The sequence below is a fragment of the Fundulus heteroclitus genome, chromosome 22, assembly GCF_011125445.2.
Source record: "Fundulus heteroclitus isolate FHET01 chromosome 22, MU-UCD_Fhet_4.1, whole genome shotgun sequence".
In the NCBI taxonomy this organism is placed as follows: Eukaryota; Metazoa; Chordata; class Actinopteri; order Cyprinodontiformes; family Fundulidae; genus Fundulus; species Fundulus heteroclitus.
Window position 1 is genome coordinate 11,332,027 of NC_046382.1, and position 17,526 is coordinate 11,349,552.

Here is a 17,526-nt window from a genome sequence, read left to right on the forward strand (position 1 = left end):
TTGTCCAGGTAGATTTGAGCAGGTAAATAAGATGACTTGCTAATGGAATAAGATTTTTGCACTTAAAATAGGAACAACTCATCTCCATCATCTTATTTCAAGTGCAGGATGTCTAATTATCTTATTTTAGGGGTCTAAATACTCATTCCATTGGCAGATAATCTTATTTACCTGCTCAAATCAAGGACAAATACACTAATTTTAAGAACATTTTACATATTTTTACATCCATTTTTGCAGTGTCGCTTTCCCGTTTCAGCTTGTTTGTGTGCGTTGTTTGTCCCCGCGAGGCCCGTGTGAAAAGACTGGAGCCTTTTTACGAAGCGCCGAACGTGTGAACCACTAGCTGACATTGTGGCGCGTGTAAAGGTCGGCTTTTATTTGCAGAGTGAGGAAAAACGGGCCAATGGCGGTGAAGCACGGGGCGCGACGACTGAGAGCTGATAATCATCCGTGTAGCTGTTTGTTCACGCCGCTAACAATCAGATTTATACGACCCTAGATGATGTTTGAGCCGTCAGCGATTCAGCAGCGGAGCGGGTCGGAGATGAACGCGTGGACACCAGTCTGGCCCGCGCTCATAACTCATTAACTCTGCAGCCGTAAATGCGGTTTCTATCAGTTACCTGAGCTGCTTTGCCAAGCCGTCACCTCGCCCCCCCCCGGCTGCAAGGCCTGGCCTACATTTCCCCGCGACGCTCGTCGCTGTTGTCGTGCCTGGATCTCCAGGAGCCTTTGAAAGAAGAGCGGTGATTTGTTTCACCTTCCCCTTTTCTTCCACAGCGGCCATTCTTGCCCAGTTATCATCAGTAGCAAAGGCATTAAGAAAATAAAGGCCCCCGGGAGTCATGCGGGGCCCCGGAGTTCACGCCAAGATAAGTCCGCCTGATAAGGCCCATGGCAAATATTTACTGTGTCCTCAGGATTTCATAATGAAGTGTTTATCAGAGCGGGGCTGCAGGGCCGCACAATGAGTCGGGTCGCTGCCAAGAAGGATACACGTACCTGTGTGTGCGTGTGTGTGGGAGGGGAACTTGTGTGTGTGTGTGTGTGTGTGTGTCTCATCCAGCAAATCCACATTTAATGAAGCTGGAAACGTTCCGCCTGTAAAAAAAAAAGAGAGCATTTTCTGTGTAATATGTATACGTAGCTGCGTTCGTGTATCAGTGCATACAGCGCCGTGGCTGGTTAATGGTGCTCGGAGTCGCTACAATGAAAGGAAACACTCTCTAAATGGTGATTAGGGCAGGAAGAGTCGTGCTTCCTGGCCACCACCCATTTCCACGTCTTCTTCGGTCCTGCTGTTTTTCCTCCTCCGTCAGCTTCCCCTCTCCTCTGTAGTCGCGGCGGACGGCTTCTCGAAGTTGCTATTTGTGTTCCACTGCAGCTCTGGGAAGTTCGGAGCTCGTCCTGGTATTGTCTTGGCATACACAGGCCAGACCTGGGGGGTCAAGGGGTGACGGCATATAACAGTTTAGACTTTGTTAATATTCAGTGCCTTTAAAAGGTTCTTACACTCCTTCGGGTTTCCCACATTTTGGCTAGTTGCAACCACGAGCTTCAATGTGTTTTAATGGGATTTTATTGGACGGACCAACAGAATTTAGCTTTTTAACTATGAAGTGGAAGAAAGTGCACTGCAAAAACAGAACTAAAAATAAGTAAACTTTTCTTGAAATTGCTGTATTTGTCCTTGATTTGAGCAGGTAAATAAGGTTATCTTCCAATGGAAAGAGTAATTTTACCCCTAAAATAAGATAATTAGATATAATGCACTTGAAATAAGTTGATGGAGATGAGTTCTTCCCAGTTTAAGTGCAGAAATCTTATCCCATTGGCAGATTAACTTTCTTACCCGCTCAAATAAAGTAAAAATACACTCATTTCAAGAAAAGTTTAACTTATTTTAGTTCTGTCTTTGCAGTGTGAATACAGGATTTTCGATATTTTTTAGCAATAAAAATCTGAAATGTATTTTCACTCTTGTAACCCTAAATAAAATCTCTAAATTAGTGAGCAGAGTGCACCAGTGTGTAATTCAGTCTCAGTATGAATCCAGAGGATCAATGAAAATCTCATTGATGGGGGTTTTGTTAAAGAAAAAGAGCAAACAGCATCCTGAAGACCACGGAACAAGCCAGGCGGTGAAGTTTGAAGCAGATTTAAGTTAGAAGACAATTCCTCAAGCCTTGAACAACTCACTGAACTCTGTTCAATCCATCACCTGACAAAAGAAGACGTATGGTGCAACCACAGACATGGCCGTCCAGCTAAACTGACGGGGCACGGTAAGTAACGATGATTAGAGATGCAGCCTGGGAAGACCTGCTGACAGGGCAAGCAGCCATGCACTCCATAAATCTGGACTATAAAGGAGGAGTGGCCAGAAAAAAAAAAAAGTTTGACCCAAGCTACGTAGGACACACGCCAATCACGTGAAAGATGAACATCCTGGCCTGAATGCTAAACGTCCAACGCTGAACCACGAATGCGTCACCTCCAAACTGAAACATGGTGGAGGCACCGTCATGCTGTGGGCATGTTGTTCCTTCAGCAGAGACAGGGAAGCTGCTTTTGAATTGATTTGAGGTAAACACAGGTCAGTCCTGATAGAGGAAGCCGTTAGAGGCTGCAGAAGAATCCAGCCTGGGATGGAGCTTCACCTTCCAGCAGGACGATGACCCAAAACCTACAGCCAGAGCTGCAATGCCAGGTATCGTCGTTTATAAACTTAATAAATGGTTTAGCAAAACCCAAATCCACTTGAATATCTGTGCCAAGGTTTGAAAATTGATGTTTATAGACGCTCCCCGTCTCACCTGGCTGAGCTTGAGCTATTTTGCATAGGAAGAAAGGACAAAAACTCGCGTCTCATTCTCCTCTTGATTCCAAACGATGTACCGCTTAGTGTTTTGTGGCTGTAATGTGACAAAGTGTGAAAATGTGCACATGTGTGCCGTATGGGTGGAAGCGGGCCAAAAGGAAGAAAGCAGCCTTCCCCTCCTGCCAAATTAGACCCTGACGAGGTCCTGACCTTCCATTTGATCGGCTTTTCCCCGCAGACATCGAGTCGGTTTATTCACTTATAAAAGTAAAACATCGCAGCCAAAACTTCCTCTCTTTAATGAGCATAACTGCTCGCAACAACTAAAGCGAAAGCTGAATTTCTCCTTGTAGCAGGGGAGAGTCCCCTGAAAGTCCTCCTGGCACAGGCGCTCTGACTCACCCTGAAGTTGTAAATCAACCCTTGAAAGTCCCTCCTGTTTGTGTCTGTTAACTCTGCATGACCGCATTCAGGCAGAGAAACCATGTGGACCAGTGTCTCTGTGTGTTGGGTTAGTCTGAAGCCTGCGCAGGGCTGGAGCTTTGTACTTACTTCCAACGTTCAGTCAGTCTAGGGGGGGGGGGTGAAATAGAAGCAGTTGAGCAGCTTGTTTGGTTGCAACACTGGGTAATAAGAAGGCCGACCGCAGTCCTGCAGAAAATAGGAACGCCGAAATTAGCGACAAGACCGACAGCTAAAATGTAGCGACGATTACATAAAAATGTGGACATTAAGGAAGTTGATGAACCGCACATTTGTTCGTCGACGCATAAATCTGAGTTTGATCAGAAGTGACTCGTAGCTTACTGTTGCTAAAGTTAGCTCAGCAGCCGGACACACTTTAGTTTCAGACCAGCTAGCTTACTGACCAAACAATATCCCACCTGGAGAGGCGGCCAAAACTCATCATGCTACATTGGTACTTCTTTTTCGCATCTGATTTAAGCCCAGTTCGCTTCTGCCGAGTGATTTTCATTGTAGTGTTGGTAGTTTCCCTTTGGTAGCGTAGTCAGGATTTGTTTGACGGCACCCAGTTGGATTGGCCCTTACTCCGAACAATGGCCGAGTCCAGGGAACTCAGGGAAGCTCGAAGAACAACAGGAGATTGAAGACATTTCTGAAAAGACGCCGAATCCAAGATAATCTGTTAAATAACCATATGTAAGGACAAGTTATTCAGACATGTGGCCACTGCTCCAACTTTAAGAACAACACCCGCACAGTCAAACTCAGATGAATGGAAACTGTCTGAGATGTTCAGGAAGGGAGTAACTTACTGCTGGAGCTAGGTGCCCGCCCCCCTACAAGCCTAAAGCACGTAACGAAAATGGATGGATGATAGGAACAATACAGGAAATCCCTTCCTGTAAAACACACGGCTGCTAGCCCACATACACAGGAGAAAGGTTTTATAGTAAGAGGAAATAAGGAGTTGTTTGGTGTCAGATACCGGAAGCAAGTTTGAAGCAGAAGAAATCAGGTTTTTAAGCTGTACAGGCATTAAAATGGAGACAATGATGAAAAATCACTGCCTCCTAATTGCTCAACTTTACCTCAAGTCAACCATTATTTTTTATTTTTTTGTTTATTTGTTGGTGTTTGTTTTTTTTTTCAAATTGGGACAATGCCTATGCATTAACATAGGTTCATGAAGTCCACATGTAAATACCCCAGAGTTAGCCATAGAGGCTAATTTTCATCTGTAGTCCTATGGTAGGTTGATGTTTACAAAATGGAAGGCCACACAGAAAAGAGGAAGCACTGAAATAAAACAGCAATAGACAATAGCAATAAAAAGCATCAGCGTATCAGCAGGCAAAAAAAAAAGAACAGTTGGTGCAGACAACAACACAGACAGTCCAGACATCTAATGTTACTTTAAAAACACGCTACGCGTCAACACTGTGACTGCAGATCTGATAATCCAAAGTTTCGCTGATCTACTAAAGGTTCGAACTTTTGTAATGTTCCTGATGTTTGGACTGCTTTAAATCCACAGTATAATGTCACAAAATCTAATCAAATTTTTCCCACTATGAAATGTATATTTGGTCATACAGCTGGTTGGAACCTGGACACGAGTAGGTCAATGGAGGTTTTTCCTTCCCATTAATGGGTAGTTTTTCTTCCCACTGTCGCTTCATGCTTGCTCAGTATGAGGGACTGCTGCAAAGCCATGGACAATGCAGACGACTCTCTGTAGCTCTACCCTTCTTCAGGAGTGAATGCTGCTTGTCGGCACTTTGAAACAATCAACTGGTTCCCTTATATAGGGAATTTTTGACCAATCTGTATAATATGATTGATTTTGACTTTGTAAAGTGCCTCGAGATGACATGTTTCATGAATTGGCGCTATATAAATAAAATTGAATTGAATTGAATTGAATTGAATTGAATTGTCCCAAACACTGCAGGATTGGTTGGTGACGGATAAAGAAGACTAACATTAAAACTTTAGAATAGCCTTCCCAAATCCTTAACCTCAAACCAGATCGTTATTCTTTGCCTAAAAGCTGAGTCTGTGCCAGCAAACCAACCAATTTGAATGAACTCTTGCAATTCTGCCAAGGAAAGTGCCCAACGGTCAGATGTCCAACCAGAACGATGCCAGAAGCTTGTTGTCGGAAACAAACGGCACACGGCTGAGATGCAATTATTTGTACATGTTTGAGAGTGTATGTATAGTTTTGACCCTCTGATTAGAAACAAACCTGAGCAAATTGAAACTTGCTTTAGAAAAGCCATTAAAGGTGCAGGTTTTGTAATCGCTCCACCCTGGAAAAAACAAGAGTTCAAATGCATCAGTTGAAGCCCAAAACTAAAAGGAATTTCATGCAAAAGATTGAAAAGTATTTTTTTTTTATTATGGAAAGATCCAGTTTATGCTGTTGGTAGTGAAAATTTTACTAATGCCATTCTAGTAATGGAACAGCTTGATTGGGTGTGCGGTGTGTGTGAGAAAAAAGCTGTAAAGATGAGTGATGCATTGCTCTTCCAGAGTGTTCCTGTATGTTTTTACTTTATGAGGCCCTGTCTCTCTGTTTGGTCTGTTGTAGGGAAAAGGCCTTGATCGCCTTACATTTCTTCATAATGTGACACTTATATAAAGGCCTACAGGATGCTGTCCTGGGAGGATGTTGGAATCATTTATAGAGGAAAACCACCAAGTTGACCAGAGGGCGCAGCATAAATCTGCTTTCCTTTCGGCCTCTCCGTCTTAAACTGTAAGAATGTAAATACTTAATCGTCCCCGCACATTTTCAGGAAGCCACCTCCAGCCTGGGCTCGGCTGAGGTGACCTCCCCTGCTGCCGCGAGGTGGGCCGGGGGAAATCGGCGGGGCACGGATGCTGAATAAGGTAACGTTGTTCGCCACGGCAGGGTGTAGCAGAGGGACCGGGCCAGGGGTGGTCGTGACCTCCCGTCGCTGCTCCGGGTCCGCCGTACCCCTCTCCTTTTAATGTACGCCGAGCTTTAAATATTTACAGAGCATCTTACGGGAGAACCCAATGTTTACTCTTGATGCTTGTGGCCCCACGCTGACAGTGCGCTGTGTACAAGCGAGGCAGAAGAGACGTGTCCCGGTCCTGTGCAGCTGAAGCGTGTTTACGTAGGAGTTGGATGAGATACGAAAAGAAGTCCCCGGACAGCATCCTAATCAGATGGCAAACCACACAGGAGGATTCCTCTTGATGCGAACGAGCAGCGGCTTTACACTTCGTCTTTAAGGCCGAGTGTTGCGTCCCGTACGGAGGATAATGGTTGCGTCTGCTCGTATCCGTGTGAATAGTTGAGAATCAGAAGTCAGACGGAGCAATAAATTGAAATCTTTGCTTTTGGGCCTCGGCACCTTTTTTTTTATCTCACCGCGACGAACCGGACCCAACGGATTAGCTGAGACGAGAATCCAGTCCAACAAGACGGCAAGACTCATTAACACCTCCGTTTGAGGCAGACGCTGACCCCCCCATTGAGGACAGAGCAAGCCGCCTCTTCCTAACGGAGACAGTTGCTCACCAATCCACATTTCCTGCCAGTGGGGGGGACAAAAGGACGGGAGATTTTCTTGTTTACATGGCCTCGCCCTGCGTGGCTGCAGTGATGACATCATGCCGTTGCAGATGGAAAACGCTCTTAAAACTTTCCTTTTTGACAAAGCTTATAGTTAGAGTGGCTCATGTTACCCTGAGCTACCTCTATAGTTATGTTGCTATAGGCTTAGGCTGCTGGAGGACATCAGGGTCTATTTCTCTCACTCTACTGATTTCTACTGTTCCCCAGTTTTGCATTGCATTACATTGAAATGACTGTTCAGCTCTCTCTTTTTCTTCATAGTAGGTACACCTGGTCTGGCGTTCTGTTAACTGTGACATCATCCAGGGAAGACGGCTCACCCGCTACTACCATCTAATGTAGAACAGATTACTGGATCAATGTGTGCTTCTGTGCTTTTTTGTCTCTCTTGTTGTGTCTCTGCTCTGTCTTCTGTAACCCCCAGACGGTCGAGGCAGATGACCGTTCATACTGAGCCTGGTTCTGGTTCTGCTGGAGGTTTTCCTTCCCGTTAATGGGGAGTTTTTCTTTCCACTGTCGCTTCATGCTTGCTCAGTATGAGGGATTGCTGCAAAGCCGTGGACAATGCAGACGACTCTCCCTGTGGCTCTACGCTTCTCCAGGAGTGAATGCTGCTTGTCGGGACTTTGAAGCAATCAACTGGTTCCCTTATATAGGAAATTTTTGACCCAATCTGTATAATCTGATTGAATTTGACTTTGTAAAGTGCCTCGAGATGACATGTTTCATGAATTGGCGCTATATAAATAAAATTGAATTGAATTGAAAACTTTCTAAAACTTTCTTTCCCAATGTTAACAATCAAGAGTTTTAAAAGGCAAGCGTCTAACTAAACTAAAGCCTCCGGTTGAGCCGTCAGCCTTTGCACCGGCTTCTACACAGGTAACCATTCGCCGACTACATAAACCTGAAGCAGGGATTGAGGATCTGATGGCGTGTGCGATCAGGAACGCTGCGTCTCAGTGGTGGTGGGAGTCCCCTTCCTCCCAGGTGAACTCCCAGCAGCAGCCTCACTCCTGGCATGAGACAGACCCAGAGGACAGGTACGCAGGACCCAGAACAGGGTCTATTTTTTCCAAAGGCTGTCACGCAGACTCCAGGTGTTCAGCCTACTCAGGGTAAGACCCCAGCGTGAGTGTTGGCGTTTTCCCTGCCGCCCCACCCCGCCCCGTTGCTGCGGACAATCACAAAGAGTAAAACAATAATTGACAGAGACCGGTAACATTTTGGCCATCATTTTCTGTTAATGTGTTTAGTGGTGCCGCCACGTTTACTAACTTTGTTAACAGTTGCCTTTGGCACTCATATAACTCATTGGTAGCCAAACCAAACCCATAGCTGCACAACACGTCTACTAGGAGAGATGCTTCCAGGCTGAAGCAGCGCTTGCAGAGCATTTGGGTGGAAGTCCCACTGTGGTAAGGCTAATGAGGTGCACAGACATGCTAATCTGGCATGACTCTAATTCTGTCTCTGGCTGCTGTTTTTCACAGCCCTGAATTTCTTGGCCTTTCTTTAATCGGCAAAAGAAAGCAGAGCGGTCCAAAAGCAAAATATTAATTCTCCTACAGGGCAGAAATACTAAAAAAAGCTTGGTTTTTTTTTTGTTTTTTTTTAGCATTTTCTTTGTTTTGTTTTTTTAGCTTTTTTTGCATCAGAACTGAGCACCGAGACACTTTTGAATTGTTCAAAGTATTTTTTTCGTCTATTGAAGTCCACGTGCTTTCTAATGCATTCTGGGCAACGTCATGGGAAGAAACAGTGGAAACGGGACTTTTGTATCTATTTCAGACTGAACAAAACATTAACATGGTTCATTTAAGCAACACAAGTCAAAATGAAACACAGCTAACGACAATTAGACTGAAATTAGTCGTAACAGACTCATGTGCAAAGACAAAACTGATTTCACAGAAAGCTAATAAAACTTTCCAACAAGTAGACCGTAGACAAGTAGGCAAGTTGGCAGGATAAATTTAAAGACCAAGAAGTCAGATATTTGATTAAATATATACAGTACAATAAACATATATACTTTTTTACTTCAGAACACACATTCACAAGCTAATTGTGTCTTTGTTTTTTATTTATTTTGCAATATTAAATTGTTAAACCCAAAAGTGTAATGCAAAAACCTTTATATTTTTCTTTTTTTAAGACTTAAAAATAGACATAAAATGGTCTTTCTTTATGTTTAACAACAAATTACATGTAGTAGATATTCATCCAAAAACATAATATGTCTTTTGTTTTTAAATTAGCAGCTCTAAAGTTTTAATTAGCTGGACTGAGAGCAAAAATAGCTCTTTGGACTGCAAAGTTGTGGATCCCTGTGTCAAACCAATTCTGGACCAGAGGCAATGTCAGAAGGGTCTTATCTGGGCCAGGGAGAAACAGGACAGGATTTTAACTCAGTGGTCCAAATCCCTTTTGCTGATGAAAGTAAATTGTGCGTATTAATGGTATGAGATTGTGTTTGATCAGGTACAAAGTCAGCGCAGCCGTCTCTCGGGAAATTGTAGAGCACTTCGCGCTTCCTTCTGCTGACAAGCGTTATGAAGGCGACTTCCAGCAGGACTTGGCACCTACCCACACTGCTGAGGGTACCAGTGCCCGCTTTGATTACCATGGTACTACTGTGACTGATAAGGCAGCTCACTTGCCTGACTGTAACGCCTAACGGGTCTGCTGTTAAGAGGAAGATGGGAGACACAAGAATGGAGACACGTTGAAGGCAACTTGGGGTTCCTTGGCACCTGAGCATCGCTACAGGCTGATCGCCTCCATGGCACGCTGCACTCATGCAGAAATTCCTGCAATAGGAGTCCGTGCAGAACATGGGCATGCTTAAAGTAAGCATAGGCGCCTATTTTTGTATTTTTAATAAACTTTTTTATTGGTCTTATGTGATATTCACAAACTGACTCTTATGCTTTGCATTTGTTGCGAGCTATAATGACTAAAAAGTAACAGAAATGAAATACGTGAAACTTATCACTGAGTTTGAAATTAATCTATATGATGTATCAGGTCCACGTTTTGAACTATGAATTAGTGAAATAAATACACTTTTTACTGATATTCTAATTTAATGAGATGCACCCATAGTCAGTCATATCCAATAGCTGAGGCTTGTTTGTTGGATTAAAAATACCTTTTGAAAATAACAAGCTTTAAGCAGCTATGTAACACGCTTTTCAAAAATGTTTTATTGTTCTGAGGTTACATTCTTATCTAAAATGTTGTCTTCATTCGCTGTAAGCAGAAAATCTGTATATTTAATAGAAATCAAGGCTTGGAAACATCAGTCTGTGTGTGTAATTAATCTATAGAACGTGTTTTTCACTTGGTGAACCGTGTCACCGAAATAAATGAAGGTTTCTATGATATTCTAAATATTTAGAATGTGACTGTATGCTCTGTGTGGAGCAGAGGCACCACGTTGCAGCTAAACCCCCGAGAAACTAACTTTTTGATGAATTCTTAAACCCATTTCCAGCTCTAAAAGAAAACTTTGTCGGTGCGTTTGCACAGATGACACCTTAATAACCAAGCATATCTATCTACAACACCACCCAGCAATCTGTAGCTCTTTATCTTTGTGTGTCAGTCAGCTTCTGCAGCCCAGTGTGATAGCAATGCGAGACTCCTGTGAGTTAAAAGGGAAGAGACAGACAGCAGGCGTGTAGGTTTCAGCGCTGTGTGTTTGAGAGACGCAGCTGTAAAATGTAACATGTCCTATCTAGCTGTGTAAGGGGCTTTACTTAGACAAGGCGTGGGCTCACCACACGTGACCAGCAGCCGGGCTCAGAGGGTGATAAGGAAGTATGTGTGAAGCATGATGAGGGTGCGACCTGGTGGGGAAGTGAATCTTGGGAGTGTGTGTTGACATTTTAGGAGACACGTTTACCGACCACTGGTGTTGAACCGAGGCAAAATTAGAGAAACGTGTGGTAAACGAGTCCGCTTTCAAATGATTGGGGGAGAATTTAGAGCAAAAACATTTAAGGGAGATGCTTATTTGGAGACAATCTTCTCTGCCCTATTACTCGGTAAACACTTTTGATTGGAATTGCCGGAGAATCCCTGAGGCCACTGTGTTCAAGTTACTATGAGTCCATCCATGGATGTCCGAGCTGTAACGGTAATTACGTGTAATCAACCAAAATGTTTACACTGTACAAATAGCCTAAGTATGATGAGTAAGCGGCTGTTTGGGCTAGGGGTTGCTGGTGTTATGAATGAGATGGGCCATTCTGTGAGCACTCCGTCTTCAGGCCAAGTTCAGATAGTCATGCAGCGAGATTGAGGCCTGTTTTTACCCTTCATGACCACCGTAACCCTCCTGCGCTTCTATATAAAACCATTCTGGACAAATTAACACCAGAGCAGTCTTTTCCAGCTAACTTAATCACATCTTTTTGTTTGTAAGTCCTTGGAGAAGTTTTCATACTCCTTAAAGGTGACCTTTATGAAAAAAAAAAACTTTTTGCACGTTTCTCTACTTCCATTCGGCTCTCTTATTGCTTCTAGAAAAAAGCAAACCAGATTGGTTTTGACATGACTTTCATATCATATCTTACATTGAAGTTTTAATTACTATTGGAATAAATCACATACACAACTTAGCATTGGCATTAATACATGCTGAAAATGTGCAAATAATTCCTTTATACTTAATTACTGCTGAAAAGCAACAGACCACTAATGGTTAGCATAATGCTAATTTGCATTGGAAATCATATAGGAATGCTAGAGCTATTAGCGTCTTATTTATTTCCTCAGATTCTTCTTACCTACAACAACCAAAATGCCTCCCAGATGTATCTTACACAATATAACACTCACAGACATGTTTCTATGCATTTGAGAAGATATAACAATGGGACAGTGTACACAGACAACTAACGGTTAGATTGATGCTAATTTGCATAGGAAATCCCATAGGGATGCTAACCCTATTATCTTACTTTTCTCTTAGATTCTTTCGACCAAAAAAAAAACCAACCAAAATGCCTCCTTAAAGTATCGTACACAAACCAACACTACATGAAAAAAGCATTCACACATGTTTTTAAGCAGTTCAGAAGATATGATGAGAATGTTTAACCTCCAGAGAAGGCGAGAGAGTGCTTGGTTGAGCAGAGACCCAGCGTCTCCTAAGAGTTCTTAGGAGCTCTTGGGGTAGGAGGTAAAGCTGGCAGCGCAGCAGAGTGAGTACTTGGAGTGCTGGAGTAGCAACAGAACCAGTAGCACAGCAGAGATAGTAGTTTCAGGCGGCAGACATGCGTAGACGTAGGAAACTCTGTCAGGCAGACGTAGGGAACTCCGACAGGCAGACGTGGGGAAAGCTCTGACTGGCAGACGAGGGAATAGCTCTGACTGGCAGACGTGGGAAAAGCTCTGACTGGCAGACGTAGGAAAAGCTCTGACTGGCAGACGAGGTTTGGGTGAAGACGAACCAGCGGGGAAGAGCAGACTGAAGTGAGCTTATATAGGAGGTTGGACAGGTGGAATGAGGCTTGGCTTGATTATTGCAGCAGGTGGAACTGATTAGGCATGTAGTGGAGCAGGGCTGCATGGGAGATGGAAGATGCTAGAAAAGTACAGGGTGAAGCAGGTAAAAACTGAACCCTGACATAGTTGGTAATCCTGTTCAGAAACACTTTTTGTTATACTGGGTAAAATGGTCCTTCCATCCTGAAAGTAGTTAATACATCATGTATTCACAAAAAAGAGGTTAAAAAATTGTTTTCTGTGGGAGCTACATGCCTGTAAAAACTTGAAGGGCATGGATTTGGCAGAGTTTTGTTCCTGCTCTCACCCATAGACATTATATACTCACCCCCTCTGTCCCTCAGGAATCGCCTTATCTATCGGTTGTCCCACATGGCAATCATTCTGACGCGCTCATGCAATGGCAGTCTCGTGAGCGCTGGTTTTATTTTTGGGATATCAAAGTAAAAGTACATGTGCAGGCTAACACTTTTCTGATTTTCTGTTATAATTTTTCAATTTCACTTCACACCCACTATATTTTGTGGTTGTTGACTAATGGTGGGTATAAATACTTTTTGCAATCTAATCTCAGGAACATTGTACCAGATTGTGCTGGAATCAACATTTCCTTAATGCCACTCAGGATGTGGTAAGCCATTTTTTATATGACTGACAGTGGTTACAGTGGTCTTTGCTGAAAGAGTCCTGTAGATTTACAAATAAATAAGTCGAATTAATCAGCTATTATAGCAGACACAGCCGAAGAGTAAAACAACCCAAACAACATAAAGTTCATTAAGCCATGTTGGGACTTTTAAAGTTTACATAAGCTTTGCATCATTCATCTAAATGGTCCAAGTACTTGTAAAAACAACATTCTGAATATACATTCATTGGTTTAGAAATCTGATTTTGTTTGTGGACCTGCTTTGAAACATCTGAGATTTGGGTTGTTTTAGGTCTTCTGTTGTTCCTGCTCAAATAACTATATTCTCAAAGTTAAGATCAGTCTTACTGCTTTCATAAACACCGACTCGTTTATTCTAGGTGCTGATTGCATTCTGGTTAGTGGGTATGAAATACTAAGAACGAGGTTCAGGGTCATTTAAGGTGTGCCTCTGCCTCTGGCAGCAGTTAAATGGGGCTAAAGGTCTTAAAATGTGCCCATGCGGTTCTGGAGAAGACTACTTTTTCCCTCTTGTGTGTATAAGTCAGTTCTTGGTCTAGTTGTACTGCACTTACAATATTTCATCATATCTGCGGCTTTCAAACAAAAGCTGCATGTTGATACAATCTTCTGGCTAGCCAGAGGAAATGAGCGTTTGTGGGCTCACTAATGATGTTTCTGTTTCTCTTTTTAATGTGATCCTGTTTTTCTTTCTTTCCCCGATACATTTCTCAACATGACCACACAAGCCTTTTTTTAGTGGAAAAATTTGACCAAAACCTGCATGATGATAAAAATACAGAACTCATTCAAGTCAAGTCCTGAAAGCTGCATTTGTAATGAATTTGTTCCTACCTTCTGCTGCACGGCACCAAGTGGTACCGTTAATGTCGCTTGATGCCATTTATTAGCAGTTTCAGTTTAGAAGTCATCCCAGAAAGTCACATATAATTGATGACAACGTTTTTGTTTAGTTTGTCTGCTTTCAGCCAACAATACTGAGAAAATGTACACTTTTTTGTTTAAAATGTCCTCTGACCAACACAGGCAAAGTGGCCAAACCAAATACAAACACATAACAAAACTCCAGTGTAAACTGATACCAAACCAGACCTATCACGTATTACTGGATATTAGTTGTGGTAAGCATATTAAATAGTGTTAGATATGGTCAGCTAATGTGCTAATACACACATCTTAGCAACGGCTAGCATGTTAGTCAGCCATTTCTTGAGTGGTAAGTACATATTCGAAAGCAATATAGATAAGATGCCTCAGACCAACACCATGATCTGAAATGAAATGCTGTTGGTTTTACACCAGATGTAACAGGACACATGTCCTCCAGAAACCTCCACTTTTATCAGCGTTGGTGTTTACCTTAAATCCCTTCAATAAAACTGGTGTAATTTTTGATCCTTCTCTTTCTTAATTCTGAATCTTGAACACCTTAATTGAGCAAGTGAGCTCTTCCATGCCAAAGATGTTCTGGGTTCTGGTCTCATTGATGCTCCAGGCTCTTGTACCTCTTGCAGACAAAAATATGTATGTGATGTATGTATGTGTATTCTTGAAATTCTTTAGAACGGGGCATGATTTGCTGCTTTTTGAGCTCTGTTCAAGTAATTTCTTGGTTGTGTAGATCTAGCAGTAATTAGGCCTGAGTGTGGCTTGAAAAAACAAACCCTACTTTTCAAAAACTCTAGTTGGTCAGAGTAAAGTCATGATTTAACAAGAATGTCCTACATGGGACCAGATTCCTACAAGCAAATCATCCTTATTTTGGATTTATTTAGGTTGTCTTTGTCCAGTTTGATGATCTGAAATTTTTCAGGGTGACAAAAAAGGAACAACAGAAGAAATCTTTAAGGGGAAAAATACAGCACTTTATAAACATGACCACATGTCAAATAAATCCAATATTTTATTTTTTACTTTATTTGGTTACCATCAAACAAATGGGCAACTTAGTCACAGATTGATTTTGTTGTTTCAACAAAATATGCCACTTACAATATGGTGACACCATCGACATAGCATCTGGAGTCTCAGCTAGCTTTGTTAGCTAACATGCTTATGAAGCTAGCATGCTAATGAAGCTAGCTATCGCGTACAAAGAGCAGCGTGGTGGATCTCCTTCCTTTCTGCCTCCCAGGAAAGATGGTAATAGTAATGACTGACTCCTGTATTTGGTGTTTACATTATTTCATTTAGTTTTAGTTCAAATTTGGTCTAAATAGACATTATGGGGTATTTTTTCATCTGAAGAAAAATCCTGTAGGTACTCCTGTTACTTTGATGCACACCTCTGATGTGCACAAACAAGGAGGGGCATTTACTTAGTAGGAATAACCATCACAATGTTGCTTCCAAACTACCTGAAGCTTTCCTGAATAGATTTCTGAGCTTCCTCTGCCGTTGTGCACCTGTCACTTGCACAATTCGCTGTCTCCCTGCGTTGCTGGAGGTCTTGGGGGTGGCAAAGTCCTGCAGGACCAGTTCTCCCATCAATGGGTCCTTTTAAGAATCAGCAGAGCAGTGCTGCAGGACAGACCACCTTTATCTAGCACTCTCAGCACTCTCATTCATACACCAGAGGGAGGAAAACTATCTGCACACACACACACACACACACACACACACACACACACACACACACACACACACACACACACACACACACACACACACACACACACACACACACACACAGTGAGAAAAGCCTGAGTTTGGATGTGTACTAACTAAATTAAACATCATTGGGGAGTGAAAAATGTATCTGCTGCACTCATTTTATCCCATTACATATTTACGTTTATATGTTTGTGTGTGTGCATATCTGCACCTACAATTCTGCACACTAACCTTTATTGGTAGTAAATAAGTCTGTCCTTAAACTGGGACCAGACAAACAGCATTTCTGTGGGTTCTCATTGATACATTTCCCTCATAGTGAATGAAGAAATGTCTATAAACAAGATGAGTCATAACAACGTCTGCATAAGGTCTGGGTTATGTGGACTGGAGTGCACACAGTTATTTAGGTTGAATAAACAGCTTGAACACACACATGCACACACATACGCCCATCATTATTTTGAATAGGTACTCAGGACCTTGACTTCCATTCGGTTTCAACCCTTTCTATGGCCTAACCCTAAACGTAACCTAATTGACAACTTAGTCCTAAACCTAGCCCCAAAAAAGTGAAGACCAAATAAAGATCCTCACTTTATTATTAAAATGTGCTATAGAAAATTCTCACTCAGCGGCAAGTACAAGAACAAACACACCTTTGCTTTAAGTTTCCTTTTGGCGCAATCTGTCAGTCCTTCATCATATCCAGACCATGTTTTATTTTCTGAGAAAGTCTGCTTTGGATTCTGCAACCTGATTTACAGAGAAATTTACAATCACAAGTGTCTAATCAGAAAAGCTAAGTCAGCCTCAAAGTTAGAGTCAAGATTTCCAACGTGATTTTGGTTAGCTCAGTGCTTTGCCCCGCTGTGGCTAAGCCTTAGAGGCTTTCTTTTCTTGCACACAAGATAAGAAGTTTGTAGTAGAAACAAGATGATCTAACACTGAACATTGTTGACAAAGTTAGGCACAATGTGCCCTTTATGTTTTATCATAAAAACTGGCCTGAGGAGTAGAAGGAGCCCACTTGGAATTGGGGTAATCTTCGCCCGGTGTTGTGGTTTCTTCTTATGCACAAATCTTTCCCTTTGATCCAGTTTGGAGTAAGATAAGAAGATGAAAATAAAATAAAAACTGTTTAGGAATATTTACAAATAATGAAAAGAATAGTAAAACTCTGATGTACACCTCAGAAGATCTGAGTCTCGTAATCTTTTGGATTTGAAGTTCAGTTTTGTCATTTCAGACTCTGGGGTATTTTCGGTGTTCCTGCTCGCTCCCCGGTGTAACTCACCTGTTACCCCCAGTGGGGCACCGACAGAGCCATGGAGCTCAGGCCCTGCAAAGCAGCGGCCAGGAGTGAGCCAGCATCAGACACCCAGACACCGAGAACCACCAATGCACCAGATGGTCAAGGCGCCAACCACCGGCAGTCACACGCTCCCTCCCTAATGCCCACACAGGCAAACGCTCCTAACCACACACATCCTTCTCCAAGGTCCAGGTACTGATACCCCAGAGGGGCATCCACCCCCAGACCCCATCATCAGGTGATCCCCATCATCAGGATGGGGGTGGGGGCAGACCACCTGAGCCACAAGCTGAGACCGGGGCCGATGGACCGCCCCAACCTGGGCATACCCGGTCCATACCCGGTCCATACCCCAGCACTAAGGCTATTTAATGAGGTCACAGGTAAGTTTAGCTGAAAAACCGTCCCTGGGATGCTGTTCCTGTGCTTAGCGGGAAGCAACAGATACCTGTGTGTGTTCGCCTGTTGCTGCTGCAGACAGCCCTATGGCTTAGAGTAGGGCAGGCAGTTGG